This window comes from Megalops cyprinoides, chromosome 16 (genome assembly GCF_013368585.1).
Source record: "Megalops cyprinoides isolate fMegCyp1 chromosome 16, fMegCyp1.pri, whole genome shotgun sequence".
Lineage (NCBI taxonomy): Eukaryota > Metazoa > Chordata > Actinopteri > Elopiformes > Megalopidae > Megalops > Megalops cyprinoides.
Genome location: NC_050598.1, coordinates 4,861,717 through 4,876,644, shown reverse-complemented (window position 1 = coordinate 4,876,644; position 14,928 = coordinate 4,861,717). Strand labels below are relative to the sequence as shown.

Here is a 14,928-nt window from a genome sequence, read left to right as displayed (position 1 = left end):
GAGAGAGCAGGGGGGGGGGATGGGGGTCACAGCAAGAGAAGAGATTCACAGCAAAAGAACACAAAGTCCCTCTGACAGTGAGGAGGCAGAAATGTCATGCCCTCCTACAATAACCTTCCAAAAGGTCACTCCCCTCCCCCTTCAACAAATGTACCTTTTTGTCGTTTAACAGTGCAGCAAATGCTTTTGCTCCAAGCACAAAGATGCAAGGCCTGGCTCCAAACTGGCCATGTAACCTACCAACAGTGCTTGGGAGCCCCATACCCAAGCTGGCTTTCTTGGGAAGAGCGGTGAGCAGGTGGGCCATGAACCCTCATCACACCCCTCTTAGCACCCTGGGATTTGACTGGCAGCTGCGAGTTGCTCAGATGATGTCAGTGGAGGGGCACATATCCTCCAACTCACTTCACAGAAGGACACCCTATCCATCCTCAACACACACACCTTTTTTGTCATTTAACATGAAGAAGATACTTTTTTGCACATCAGGTATGTATAGATTTTGCAGTAGTAAATGTGAATCTAAGTTCAGTTAGATTACTGGCCACAAAATGGTTGGTGAAACATGAGAAAAATGCAAAATACTAATAATAACACAGGGTGCAACAGATTTTGGCAAACCTGGAAAAGTCATTTGTGCAACTGTCAGCAGGAGTAATTCCATCTCAATGATCTTATATGTGCTGTATTCTCTACACTTGAGAAAACTGGTCGATTTTCCACTATGTAAAAAGGCAAAACATTTTTATTTTACTGTAAATGCATTTAAAAATGATCAACCCACGTATCATTTCGCTTAACCATGGCCGTGGGAAGAGGTTTTAAGTTGGGGGTGCTGTAGTGGGAGGTGCGTTTTTTTTCCGTGTCCAGCCCTGGGGGGGTTAAGATTAGCATTCGCAATGAATAGACTATAGGCTACTTACACATAGGTTAATTTTTATTTAACGAGTTTGAGTAAAAGCTTTTTCTGGTGAAAATTCCACTCATAACATCACATTCTAATATAACATACGTTATTATAATATGAATCAAACATATGCCAGTCTTGCAACTACCAGACCCCGTTGCACACAGCACACAAGAACATACAAATAGCCAAGACATAGTTAAAGAGGTCCAAACACAGTGGACACGAACATATCAATATACGCATAATATTTTAACAGCACAAACACATTACATTGCATTACATTATTTAAACCTCTGGCTCTGTGACAGGGCGCAGACATCAGGCGCGTAATTAGAATAAATGATTATGCTCACAAAACACCGCAGATTGTCTGAAATTTGTGTGCTATTGCGAAAGCTACAGCATGAGATTGTTTAATTAACAAGGATGGCAATTTGAATAATTAAGTGGCAAGTAATCCCGAAGCTTTCTCTTAAATGTTTTATATTATAGCTTTCTTGTGTTACAAAATACAAATTACAAAACGTAGCTAAATTCAGTTAAATCAATTTAAATGACTGAGAATAAACTTTTAGGTTTAGCTGAGTGCAATGAACAATAATGTTACACAGACCTCACAAAAGCTGTGATGTGTCATGAGCATTTAAAGTAATTTAAATTGATAAATGCCATTCTTGTTAATTAAACAATCTCACATTGTAGCTTTCGCAAGCACACAAACTACCATCTGTGGTGATTGGCGAGCCTAATCATTTATTCTAATTACACGATTGGTGTCGATTATTCTGTGAATTATTTTTTTTATTGTTGATCAAGGAGGGTAAAGGGGAACAGTTTGAAAGTAATGACAGATTTAAAGGTAGTGCTCGGGCTTCCCCTGTTTCCAGCTCACCTGCCACCACTGATTGTGATAGCTAGCTACCTTCAATTATGCAACATTACTAGCTACTAGATGACTAGGCTACTTGACGTCCGTTGACCATGATGCTTGGCGTTATTTTAATAATTAATAATTATTCAGTATTGCTAATTATTTCTCCAGACTTCCTCAAGCATTAAATTCTTAGGTAAATAACAACATGAGAATTATTTAAAATACGCTATTAATACGGTTATTTTTTTGCACCTGGCAGAGAGTGCTGTGATGTCTGCCTTTCCCAAAAGGGGGTGCTGCCTACTTCCCATGGCCCTGCACTTAACACAACATCTAGGTCTCTGAATTTGCCTTAATGCTGTTGAAGACAAAGAAAAAAATTTGTTTTTGGTCATTATTCAATCAATCTTTCTGTCAGCATTTTTAAATAGTCAGCCAATGGTCATGAGATGATTATCACGATTATTCTGAATATTTGCTAACAATCAACAGAGTCAAGCTTCCACAACTGACTGCCTTAAAGCACCACCACCTCTGCCAGAGTCAGGTGGTGAAGATTCACAGGAGGGGGTGCAGAGTGACAGGCAGATAGCTAAAAGTCACAGGAGGACAGCGCCAAAACATCACAGTCGAAGAATGCAGAGTTGGAGAGAGTCAGATCAAAGCAGGGCTGCAATAAGAGAGAGCCGAGTCACACAAATGATCACTGCTAATAAGGTACCAATAATAAGTAATCACAAAAGAGATTTCACATACGTTTTCAGAGAGGAATTTGAATCAGAGCAGACATGTTACAGGGCCCAATGATCCACACAGTATTTACACTAAGCCCCCGCGGCTTCACTACTGTATGTGGTCCTGTAGTGTCAGCACCGCTCCAGGAGGGCTTGACACAAACGGAAAATGTGATCTGGCGACATCTGCAAGGTAAGGCATCTGACAATATCTGACCTTCACCGGCTGGGGAAAAACAGCAGGTGATGTGATCCGGGCCCCTGGAGCAACATCAATGAACTACTGGCGCCGGGGCGGAATTTCTCCCCATCCGCACCCTTGTGTGCCGACCCCCCCTGCGCTGATCCACAGGCATCAGGCCCTGCGTATGAGTCCTGCTATCATGCATCTCAACACTGCCACAGTCACAGAGGAAAAATGTTTTCTAGGTTTTATAGGCGAATACCAACATGCCAAACTCTGTAGCAGTGTGGTGTAGCGGTAAGGAGCGGGGCTCTTAACCCAAAGGCTACTGGTTCAATCCCCAGGCAGAGCAGTGCTGTTGTACCCTTGGGCAAAGCACTTCACCTGAGCCGCCTCAATAAATATCCAACCGTATAAACGGACACCGTGTACAAACTGTAAGCTGTGTAACTCTCGATAAGAGAATCGCCTAAGCAAAACGTAATATAAATAAATTCCCTTTCTGGTTGGGTGGTCCATACATCTATATTCAGCTGAAACAAATAAACTGTCCTGGTGAACCAGTGAGTAATTGAAACTAACCAGGGACGAGTTGCTTTGCTAATTGTGACAGGCACCCCTACACAGCTAGTTCAGAGTACACGCAAAAAGCTTGGCTTTGCCTTGCCTGCTGTGTTGGCCCCCAGTGGTGTTCCCTTGGTTTAAACCCACAGACAGAGCTTGTTCGGACATATTTAGCGCACGCTAAAGAGAGTCCATTAAAAACGGTGATGGACAGCTATTTGGCATCCTTCTCACTGATAGATGGATGTCGCCTCCCCCTACTGCTCTCTAGCACTTTACAGAGAAATAAGCACCCCGTCCAAGCTTCTGTCACTCCGCACCCACAGCCATGCAAAACATCTGAGGATGGTACAGGAGGGGGTCAGGGGAACTCCCCAATATAACACCGAGCCCAGAATCCTCTGGGGCCGTGGAGTATGCAAAAACAACCCGAACACTCTGTACAATGCGGGCAGCCCCTCAATGCCCATCGAAGAGCTGCCATAGCCTGGGGTCTCAAAGCCGCGCGGTACCTGCCGAGCCTGATCAGCTTACCTGGAGGCAGGTGTGCATGCGTGTACATGGGGGTGGGGGTCGAGACAGGCTTCTGATGGCACTGTGTCCCCAACATCTTTCCATCCCCACAAACAACTCAGAACCCCCCCTAGTAATACCCCCTCAACAGCATCACTCACATGTCTGAGTTGTGACCGCATGAATCCCCTCCCCCGCGCCAAAAGCCACTCAGGTGGACGGTCGCCATGCCTACCTACGCCATCTTTGTCATTGTCCTTCTCCATCACGGCTGAAAGACGATGTGGGGAGTCTGACTCCCCCAGCTCCTCTGATTGCATAGTTTAAGCAGGGAAGCAGGGAGGGGGTGGGGGGAGCAGTAGGGGTGGTAGGGGCGGAGGTGTGAGGGGAGACGTGGACGGGGTCCCAAAAAAAATCCAAAAAAAGAGAATAAAGCCACAGAATCACCCCTTCATCCCTCTCTTTCTCTCGTTCTCCGTCTGGCTCCGCCTCCCCAGCTCGGCCTCAGCGTTTCCATGCACTGTGGCGCCAGGGCGCCATCTCCGCACCAAGATGTCGGGGCGCGTGCCACAGAACGGGGGTCCTGCGAAAAGGGCTTTTTCCCGCTAACTAGGAGGCTAGTCGCTACAGACAAAATCAACAGCGTCCCTCTCGTTAATTAAATTTCCAGCCCCCGACAGCCAGTCCATGCTAGCAGGTCCATAGTATTACCAGAGATGCTAACATGCAAAATGACTCTTTAAAGGTTATTCTCTATTCTTATCTGTATGTATATATCTGCATTAGAAATCGGGAGTTAGTAGGACTGGTCTGCACTCACAGTTTTTTGGCAGAGGAGGGAGGAATGGAGGAGAGGAACAGAAGGCTCGCCGGAGGAGGACGAGAAAACAGGGGCACGGGGGTCAGAGGAGGACGAGAAGAAGGCGATGCGGGGAAGGCGATGCGGCAGAGGAAGAGGAAAAAAGAGGAGAGGAGGGGAGGTGAGGGGAAGCGGATGCGGCTGAGAGGGTGGAGGCGGCGCGTGGCTCTGGGTGGGCCCCTCTCAGAACCCCATGCTCTGACCCCCTTTCAGACGCACCCCCCGCCCCCTGCCCTCAGCCGGGGAAGACGCGGGACAGGGGCACACGTGGGGACATCACGGGGCAGCTAGAGCACGGAGAGGGGCTGACACAAAAGCCAACCCCGCTCACAGAGGGAGGGGTAGGGGGGGGGGGGGCTGCAGGGGTTAGCGGAGTTAGATACCGTCTGGGAATCCTCACGAGAGAGAGAATGAGAACGAGAGCGAGAGACGGCAAGAGACGGCAACAGGCAGCGGGAAGGGCGAGTGAGAGGGAGAACCAGAGAGACAAACAACGAAAGGCGAGGAGGGAAAGGGGGAACAAGGCCAAAAAGAAGAAAGCTACTCCGGAACCAAAAAAAAGAAGGAAAAAAAGTAACAATCCAAGCAGAAAGTAGGTCTGAGAAAGACAGTGTTCCCGCTAAACAGTCCTGGTATCCGAAGGAAAAGTTTGTTCAGGTTCGCTGCAGAAAAGGGCTCTGCCGAAGGGGGGGAAAGTCCCGGCTCTGGAGGCGACTGGAGGCTCCTGCTGCCCCAGAGGTCGGAGAGTCTCTCCCTGCGCTGGCTGCGACTCGACCCCCTAATGCATCTTACATTCCTGGCAGCTGGTGCACGGTCTGAGCCGAGGGCAACAGCCAGAGGGACAGCCAGCGGGGGATGAAAGATGGACAGAGAGAGAGAGAGAGAGAGAGAGAGAGAGAGAGAGAGAGAGAGAAGGGAGGGGGGAGGTGGAGACGATACCTCGCGGACCACACGCAAACCCGTGGTGGGGCTGGTGGGGGTTACAGAGCGCCTGAGGAGGTTAGAGGAGGGAAGAAGGCACGAGCTGAGCTCAGGGGGACGGAGCTAGAATAGGAAAGGAGGGGTGCGGTTTGGTATTGGAGGGTAGCGACAAAGAAATAGATACAGAGAGAGAGAGAGAGAGGGAGAGAAAGAGAGAGAGAGGGAGAAGGAGAAGGGTAGAAGCATATCTCGCGCGCATTCTGTGCATTCAGATAAAACTAGACACTGACGTCTTTGGCCCCCCTCTGCTCCACCCCCCCCCTTCTCAGGGGTTTAAATAGGTTTAGCTCTGGGTCAGGAATAGCAACAGGCTGAGCTGTTCACTTCAACAACACTCACACTGACAAACTAGCTGCATTCTATATCACACACAGAGACACACTCACACACAAACACACACACGCATGCATGCGCGCATGCACACACACACAGACACACATACACACACAGACACACTCACAAACACACACAAACAGACACACACATAGAGCTAAACAGTGGCAACTCAAATGGTCACAATCACAGTGTACAAAGCCCGACTCTCACAGACTGTGTCACAGTTATGTTTTACGTTAAGGGTGAGTTTATGCTGTTCAGGAAAAAGTGAATTAGACCAGTGTGCTTATTCTTTTATTTTTTAATTATGAACAGATAATAATTACATCAGTAAGAATTCCATTTTGGAAGTAAGTGAGTGCGCGCGTGCGCACACGTGTGTGTGTGTGTGTGTGGGAGACAGTGGGAGAGAGTAAGTCTGAGTGAGTGTAAGAGAGGGGGTGTGTGAGTTTGAGTGAGTGAGGTATAGAAGGGGTTTATGCGAATTTGAGTGAGTGTGTAAGAGGTGGTATATGAGATTGACTGGATGAGTGAGAGAGGGTGTATGTGTGAGTGAGAGGGGTTTGAGTTTGAGAGAGTGAGAGAGGGGGGTTTATGTGAGTGTGAGTGTCAGTGAGTGTGGGAGAGACAGGGGGTGTGTGTGAGTGTGAGTGAGTGTGGGACAGACAGGGTGTGTGTGTGAGTGTGAGTAAGTGTGGAAGAGACAGGGTGTGTGTGTGTGTGTGTGTGTGTGCGTGAGTGTGAGTGAGTGTGGGAGAGACAGGGTGTGTGTGTGAGTTTGAGTGAGTGTGGGAGAAGGGGTGTTGACAGTGGAAAATGGCTCCATCCTATCAATCACTAAGAATGGGGGAGGAGGGGTGTGGGGTGGGTGACTGCGCTTCGGAAAATATAACCCCCCCCACCCCCTCTCCCTCACTCATCAACATTCTCAGATTTTGGGAATCTATCTGTCGCCTCACTCTTCAGTTGATAGACTCATTTCAGTCCTTATTTGGACAGGAAGTCAAAGTACCTGTGATTTCAGGTCTGAAGGAGCACAGTCCACAGTGTCCAGTGCGTGGAACCAGAACCGGAACCCAACGGGCCAGCAAACAGAACTCAGAGGCTGCAGCTCGCTGGTTAAAGGCAGCCCAAGGTTGTTCCCTGGTTGAATGTGCCATGCTTTGGCCAGTCAGCCATGCAAAGTCTGCTTGGTACGCTAGGTACGCCGAAACTGAGCCATACCGCTGAAATACAGAACTTTAAAACACTCCAATAGTGCTGCTCCACTCCAGATTTAAACCCACAACATGCAATCCTTAGCTGCTACACCACAATTATACCACCCTGCTAAACCAATGCAACACAACAATACTTTCAGCTTCACCACACTGCTACACAACTGCAACACAACATCACCGTTTCAGCTTCACCACACTACTACACAACTGCAACACAACACCATTGTTTCAGCTTCACCACACTGCTACACAACTGCAACACAACACCACTGTTTCAGCTTCACCACACTGCTACCCAACTGCAATACAACACCATTGTTTCAGCTTCACCACACTACTACACAACTGCAACACAACACCATTGTTTCAGCTTCACCACACTGCTGTCACTGCAACACAACACCATTGTTTCAGCTTCACCACACTGCTACCCAACTGCAACACAACATCACCGTTTCAGCTTCACCACACTGCTACACAACTGCAACACAACACCATTGTGTCAGCTTCACCACACTACTACACAACTGCAACACAACACCACTGTTTCAGCTTCACCACACTACTACACAACTGCAACACAACACCATTGTTTCAGCTTCACCACACTGCTACACAACTGCAACACAACACCATTGTTTCAGCTTCACCACACTGCTATGTCACTGCAACACAACACCATTGTTTCAGCTTCACCACACTGCTACACAACTGCAACACAACACCATTGTTTCAGCTTCACCACACTGCTATGTCACTGCAACACAACACCATTGTTTCAGCTTCACCACACTGCTACACAACTGCAACACAACATCACTGTTTCAGCTTCACCACACTACTACACAACTGCAACACAACACCATTGTGTCAGCTTCACCACACTGCTACACAACTGCAATACAACATCACCATTTCAGCTTCACCACACTATTACACAACTGCAACACAACACCATTGTTTCAGCTTCACCACACTGCTACACAACTGCAACACAACACCATTGTTTCAGCTTCACCACACTGCTATGTCACTGCAACACAACACCATTGTTTCAGCTTCACCACACTGCTACACAACTGCAACACAACATCACTGTTTCAGCTTCACCACACTACTACACAACTGCAACACAACACCATTGTTTCAGCTTCACCACACTGCTACACAACTGCAACACAACATCACTGTTTCAGCTTCACCACACTACTACACAACTGCAACACAACACCATTGTTTCAGCTTCACCACACTGCTACACAACTGCAACACAACATCACTGTTTCAGCTTCACCACACTACTACACAACTGCAACACAACACCATTGTGTCAGCTTCACCACACTGCTACACAACTGCAACACAACATCACCGTTTCAGCTTCACCACACTGCTACACCTCTGCTACACCAGCGCTACACCAGCGAGGGGGCAGAGGGGGGCAGAGGGGGGCAGGGGTGGGGGGGGGGGCATAAAAGCTGGAGAGATGACAGGAAACAAAAGCAGTGTAGGCCTGAAAATAACCTCACCCTCTCGCCTGCCCTCTACTCTCTCTTCTCAGGAATCCCACTCTATCCCCCCAGCTTTCCACACGCTCCACCGCGGGCCTGGCACCCCTAATCTCCCCGCTGCTCCACACCATCTGCCCTGCACCCCTCTGCCTGGGGGGGGGGGGGGGGGGGGGGGGGGGGGGCTGGTAGCATGCTCCAAGGGACAGTCAGCGATTCGGGGGCAAAGTGACCTCTTCCATTTCCAGTCCACGGTTATTTGTTTATAGATTTATTAAGCAATCATGCAACTGATAGTTATGCCACACAGTTTTTTCAGTTCATAGTCTCAATAAATGCAACTGCACTGAAGAGAGAGGGAGAGTGAGAGGCTGGTTAAGTTTGTGCCTTCACTAGTCATTGTTCCTGCTTTGGCAATATGAACTGTCTAGGCCATGACAACAAAGCACTTGAATTGACCTAAGAGAGTTCAAAATTTAAAGAAAGGTGGAGAGAGTAAAAGAGATAAATAGGAGAGGTAGAGTGAAAGTGACAGGGAGGAAAAGAAAGAAAAAAGAGACAGTGTATGTGTACCAGTCCAAACTGCCAGTGTTCCAGTGCTTCTGCGGAACATTCTGTGGGATTCTGTGGGTGTGGGTCTCTTCCCTTAATCCAGGCCTTTCGCACCAGAGATTTTGAATGCAAGGTCACACTCTTTACAGAATGTGGGGGTACGCGCCTCGCTCGGTGTGATCTCTGCCCTCTCACTGGCCCTACTAGGGTATGTGTACTATTTTACATTAGTGTAAGGGAATGTGAGTGTGTCATAAGATACTGAGTGCAGTAAATGAGAGTGAATGTATGACAGAGTGAGTGTGCATGGGTGCGTGTTTATGTCCAAGGACCACAGACAATCCAGTGAACATTTGTACATGTGTGTGATTGTGTGCATGCCCTCGCATGCGTGTGTGAATGTAAGTGGCACGCATGTGTGTGTGTGGCTATGTAATCCTTCCTGTGGAAGCGGCAGTCAGGTAATCTGAAGCTGATGTGATAACCAGCTCTAATTCAGCCTCTTTAATCAGGGGGACAGAGGGCAAGAAGTGAACCAAGCTTAATACAACTGGGTCACTGAGCTGTGTCAAGGAGACATGCATACCCATACAAATACATACACACTCTCACTCATGCCAATGAACATTTATACAAACATACCCATTCATATTTTGGCACTCATATACACAGACATCTGAGTGGAAAACCCTGATTTGAGTCCCATTCCCAGTAACCTTTTCCCTTTACTCATATTTGGTCACATTTATTCAGGGAGAAGTCCTACAGTCAATTTGAACGGGTAATACTGCCTACTTTCTACTTTCATACTGTAGGAACCTGCAGTGCAAGTGTATCATGACGTTTCGGTCAGAGCCTCAATTTTCAGGTCACTGGTTAGTATGCACCTCAGACTGCACACGGACTGTAAAACAATACATCACATTGCCAGCTAGCACAGCTCGGTACAAATGCATAAAGCCACCCAGTAACCATCTGCCTTTAGACGCTAATACAGCTTTCGAAATTTTGACAGACTAGCTAGCTGGTGGAATGTTCTAATAGGCTAGCTAACTGGTAGAATGTTGTAACAGGCTAGCCAGCTGGCAGAAAGATACTGTATAATAGACTAGCTAACTGGTAAAATGCTGTAACAGGCTAGCTAGCAGGCAGAATTTTTTAATAGACTAGCTAACCAGTAGAATGTTTCTGTTAACAAAGATAACATAGCTGTTCACGGCACAACAGTCAGTGTAGTTAAGAGCACTTAGACAATATCAGAACTTGGCTTTTGTGAAGTTGTGATATACAGCAATAGCCTAAACTTCTGCGGAGAGGGACGTGTTGAAACTTATGCATGGTAAAATATAGACTCTTATGGGTTAACAAAATGCACAAGAGATTAGCTACACGTGCCAGTAAAGTTTTATTTTTGGTTGATGTGCAAGATGGATCTCATGTGCGTGCGGTCAGATAGGCAGAACATGTTGCACACTTGTGATATGCCATATTCATACCAAATTACCAAAGGGGGTGAAGGGGGTTGGCACTGTATTTCGCTGTCATATTCAAAGCGTCCCGCTCACCGCGCAGGATCACTGCTCCCTTGGGCTTTATCTGGTTTGGACAGGTTTTGTTTTTGCTTGTCCTTGCGACTTGCTCTGCAGAGGTGGTTTCAAGAAGGCCAGCTTTGCCTTGCGTGCGAGAGAGAAGGTTCCAAAAAGGAAAACGTGCCATTATCACGATCATCCGACGGTTTGACGTCCCGCCCGCTGTTCCGGTGAGACGCTAAACCCAGGTGTTTTCCCCCTGTGTCCTGGCAGGACTCCCAATCTCTCGATCTGGCCACCTAATCGCCCCCGCCCCTCCTCCCAGCCTAACCGGCAAGCCAAATCCCTTCCTCTCCTCCTTGGCTGACTCGCGCCGCACCAAACGGCCGCCGGGTGCCCCCCCAGATGGTGCAGGCTCATTGGTGGTGGTTGACTTGACACCAGAAACTCACTGTAAGACGCTTAGAGCTCCACGGTAGGTGCTGCGTCATTGCATTACATTATTGTCATTTAGCAGACGCACTTATCCAGAGCGACTTACAATTTTATTCAATTATTCAGCTATTTACAAAGGCTAGGTTAAATACCTTGCGCAAGGGTACAACTGCAGTACCCCTGTGGGGAATCGAACCAGTAACTTTTCTGAGCCACGCTCCCTACCACTACGACACACTGCATATCAAAGCAATTGATCAGTCACCGCCATCTGCTAAATTTTTCTCTCCTAATTGGGACCACCTTCCCCCTGTTGCCTCCCATGAGAGAAGGTATCTGTCACCCTCCTGCTTTTACCTAAATGCCGTCCCAAGCTGTCCCATGTGCTACTCCTCACTTTGTCCCTAGTGAGGTCAGATGTACGTTTTTCTTTTTTTTTTGCATCTTATTTGATTCCTTCTGAATATCATGCATTGCAAAGCACACTATTACAGTCTAATTGCACAGGGTGCTGTATCAAATACCAGCTGATTGACTGATTGATTGATGGAAATGTACCTTTATGAGGGCCGTCCCTGGTATCCCAAATGTGTCAGACATTTTCAGATCCATTCTCAGCGCACTCTCTGAAAGGCCTTTCCAAAGGCTATAAACCTGATGTATGAGAGACAGCTTGCACTCCTGCTGTCCTGCTTCAAAGGATAATTGAGCAAAGTTTTGTAATAGGCCCAGCTGCTGTTTAGTGGACACAAAAGAATCTGAAAATGGTTCTTAATACCACAAATTTTTCAAATTGTGTCATCTCACATAAAAAAAAAAAACATTCCCACTGATGAGCACATTCAGAATGCTGGCGGTCAGGTCCAAGGCCAACAATTTGACAGGTAACAGGCAGCAGACTATGGGCACTGGAATGCTAGGAATTCCAGCCAACTAAACTGTGTAAGATGAGAGCCTGACACAGTAAATTCCGCTATACTTACACACCCACCCCAGCAACAGATTTAAAGTGAGCTCCCTTTTCAAATCTTGACACAAGCCAATGGTCAAACAATACAGACCCCAGGGTGAGCCTGAGTTATACAACTTCAGCACTCGTTTAGATATTCGGGGGGTGGGGGGTGGGGTGTTCCCAACATAGAACAAGCGGTGTGCGAGTTTGTCTCCCCCTGCCATCAGTGACTATTCTAAGGCACAGAATCCACTTCTCAACATGAAGGAAATGAGTCAGAGAGGACGAGACCACAAATTCCCAAGTGTTATTAGAACAGTAGACAACAGTCTACTGAGTCTACACCTTAAGACAAGGTATCAAAGTCTACACCTTAAGAGAAGGTGTTAAAGTGAATATCCATGCATGCCTGGTAGGGAATCACAAATGCATGTATTTCTACTGCAACATTACTGAGAAACTTTTTGTGATAATTATTCAGTGAGCCCTGTGAGGTGAGAAAGGGGGAGACATCGCTTTGCTTGCGTTAGGCTCAGATACCACCCCATTGTCTGGGAACCAAGGCCATTGTCTAGGCAACAAGGGAGCAGAAGAGGAGACCTGGATAATGTCCTCCCTATCCAACTGACCCAGACAGGGGAAAGAGTTGGGAACAGCAGGATGGGTCAGATCTAGGTCCTGTATGTGCAGTACCAGGTGAAGGATTCACGCTAACCTTTCCTGCCCTGTTCTGTGAGTACTATCAATCTGCAGCTGGAGGGGATGGAAGGGGGAACTGCTGGGTGAAATTAAGAAGGCACTGTCTGATATACACCCATATAACACTTCAAGTATTTACTCACAGTATCGCCATGTTAGCCATAGTTTTCTAAGCTGTCTAGTTTCAGATTAGTAGCACAAGTTAACTTGTGGGGATGCATGAGTGGCCAGGTCTGACATTGCTGCTCATATCACATGAATGGATACACTTCTGTTCTCTTGTACTGGAAGTCATTTTAGATAAGAACATCTGCTAAATGAATGTAATATAATGTAATGTAATGAAATGTAATGTAATATATGCATAGAGTACCGAGGTGGGTAAGTCATCACTGGTTCTTCGCTGGTGTCAGAAGTAAATTCCCTATGGAAAATTACAATGGGCTTCGCACACTATCCATCTTTACTCAAGTTCAGATTCATTTCAGGAGCCGGGAATTTCCTGAATTAACCTGTTTGGTATGGGGATATATTTGGACTTGTCAAATGTTTCAATATTTTCCGAAAATGTTAAGATTTAAGACTTGTAGTTCGTTTTGTAGTCCACTTTTTGAACGATATATCCAACAGAGCAATGCGGGGGGAACAGCCTGACAAATCAGATACCACCATCTCATCCGGGCATTCTGGGATGTTCGGTTTAGAAAACCGTTGGCTCTGAAGCCAGCTAGGTTTGCTAGTGGAAGACACAGTAGCCAAGTAGCTAACAAACAACCGTAATTGTTATAAAATGGTTCAGTGCTTTGTCCCGGACTGCAGCCACCGTACATATGTAAACGACTGTAAATTTTTCAGGTTTCCAAAATGCCCCATGGCATAGTTTTACATCATGGAAACTGTGAAGGTTATCTCTGTAACCACACCAGAGATGTGTCTATCAAATGTAGCTAACGGAATGTGCATTTTCACTCAAGTCGATTGCCCAAATCTACATGTGTAAACATAATTATCTTTTTGCTTAAACATCAAGGTGTTTCTGACTCTGTATATATGTCTCAAAGGCTTCGGGCGTTTTTCATCATTCAAAATTGTGGCCTAACAATCAGTCCACTTAGCAAGCTCGATGGGTGATGATGTGGTAACCTGACTTTGCTAGCTAGCTAGCTGGTTAGCTATGCTGCCTAACCTACGTGGCCTACCCTCACCGACACCCTGTAGGTCTTATCCCTCATGCTCGCCCTGGCCAAACCGGTGATATGGCCCTCAAAACAACTGAATTCCTCCACATGCCCTCATTTACAATGGTTTTTCGCCCCACTGAAAACTTCGGAAAACGGGTCTCATCCTTAAAGAAGAGGATATGGCTAAGCGACACCATTGCTGCTAATGATGAGCTTGCTATTGCTGATAGCGATGACTGCTAAAGACATGCTTGCAAGTTAGCTGCTATAGCAATAGCTGATAGCGATGATTAGCCACACTCTAGCTAGAAAGGCCAGAGAGTGGGAATGAGAAATCTCCATGGTTTCATGGGACGTGTAGTTTTTAGCCCGTGGTTGTAATAGCATATAAAATAAAAAATTAAATTATGTACAATTTAGCTCTAAACAATTAAAATAAACAACATAAGTTGCAAGTTGGGATCACAATATATAATCTAGAAATCTATGGTAAGCCATAAATCGCTAGAAGTACTTTAAAAGTGCATTTTAAAAAATGTCTACGACTAAAATTAATGGGGAATTTCACTTCCGACACCGGTGTGACGTAGCCACCTTGGTACTCTATTCCTTTCAATACAATGGAATATTTGCCCCATGTTATACTGCAAATTGCATGTATTCTTTGTCACGAAATTACGTCTTTCTCTCGCCTTCCCTGAGCACCGAACAAGGGGGCCTCTTGAGTGAGCTGGCACTGAGAGCTGAGGAATGCCTGTAGCACAAGATGTGTGGGGAGTGGGATGAGAGGCCAGAGGCAAACATCAGGCTTGCAAGGAGCCCCAGATAATTATCAAGAGTTAGTGGCTGGCCATGAGAGATAGGGCACAGCTGTGTGGGGAGAGGGCACATCTTAGT

At 46.7% G+C, this 14,928-nt stretch overlaps 1 protein-coding gene across 3 annotated transcripts in view; it reads right to left on the bottom strand.

The window, feature by feature from the left end:
* camta2 (calmodulin binding transcription activator 2) overlaps positions 1 to 14,928 on the bottom strand; it is a 55,504-nt gene that overhangs the window by 11,657 nt on the left and 28,919 nt on the right. The gene's annotated exons all lie outside the window — the stretch shown is intronic.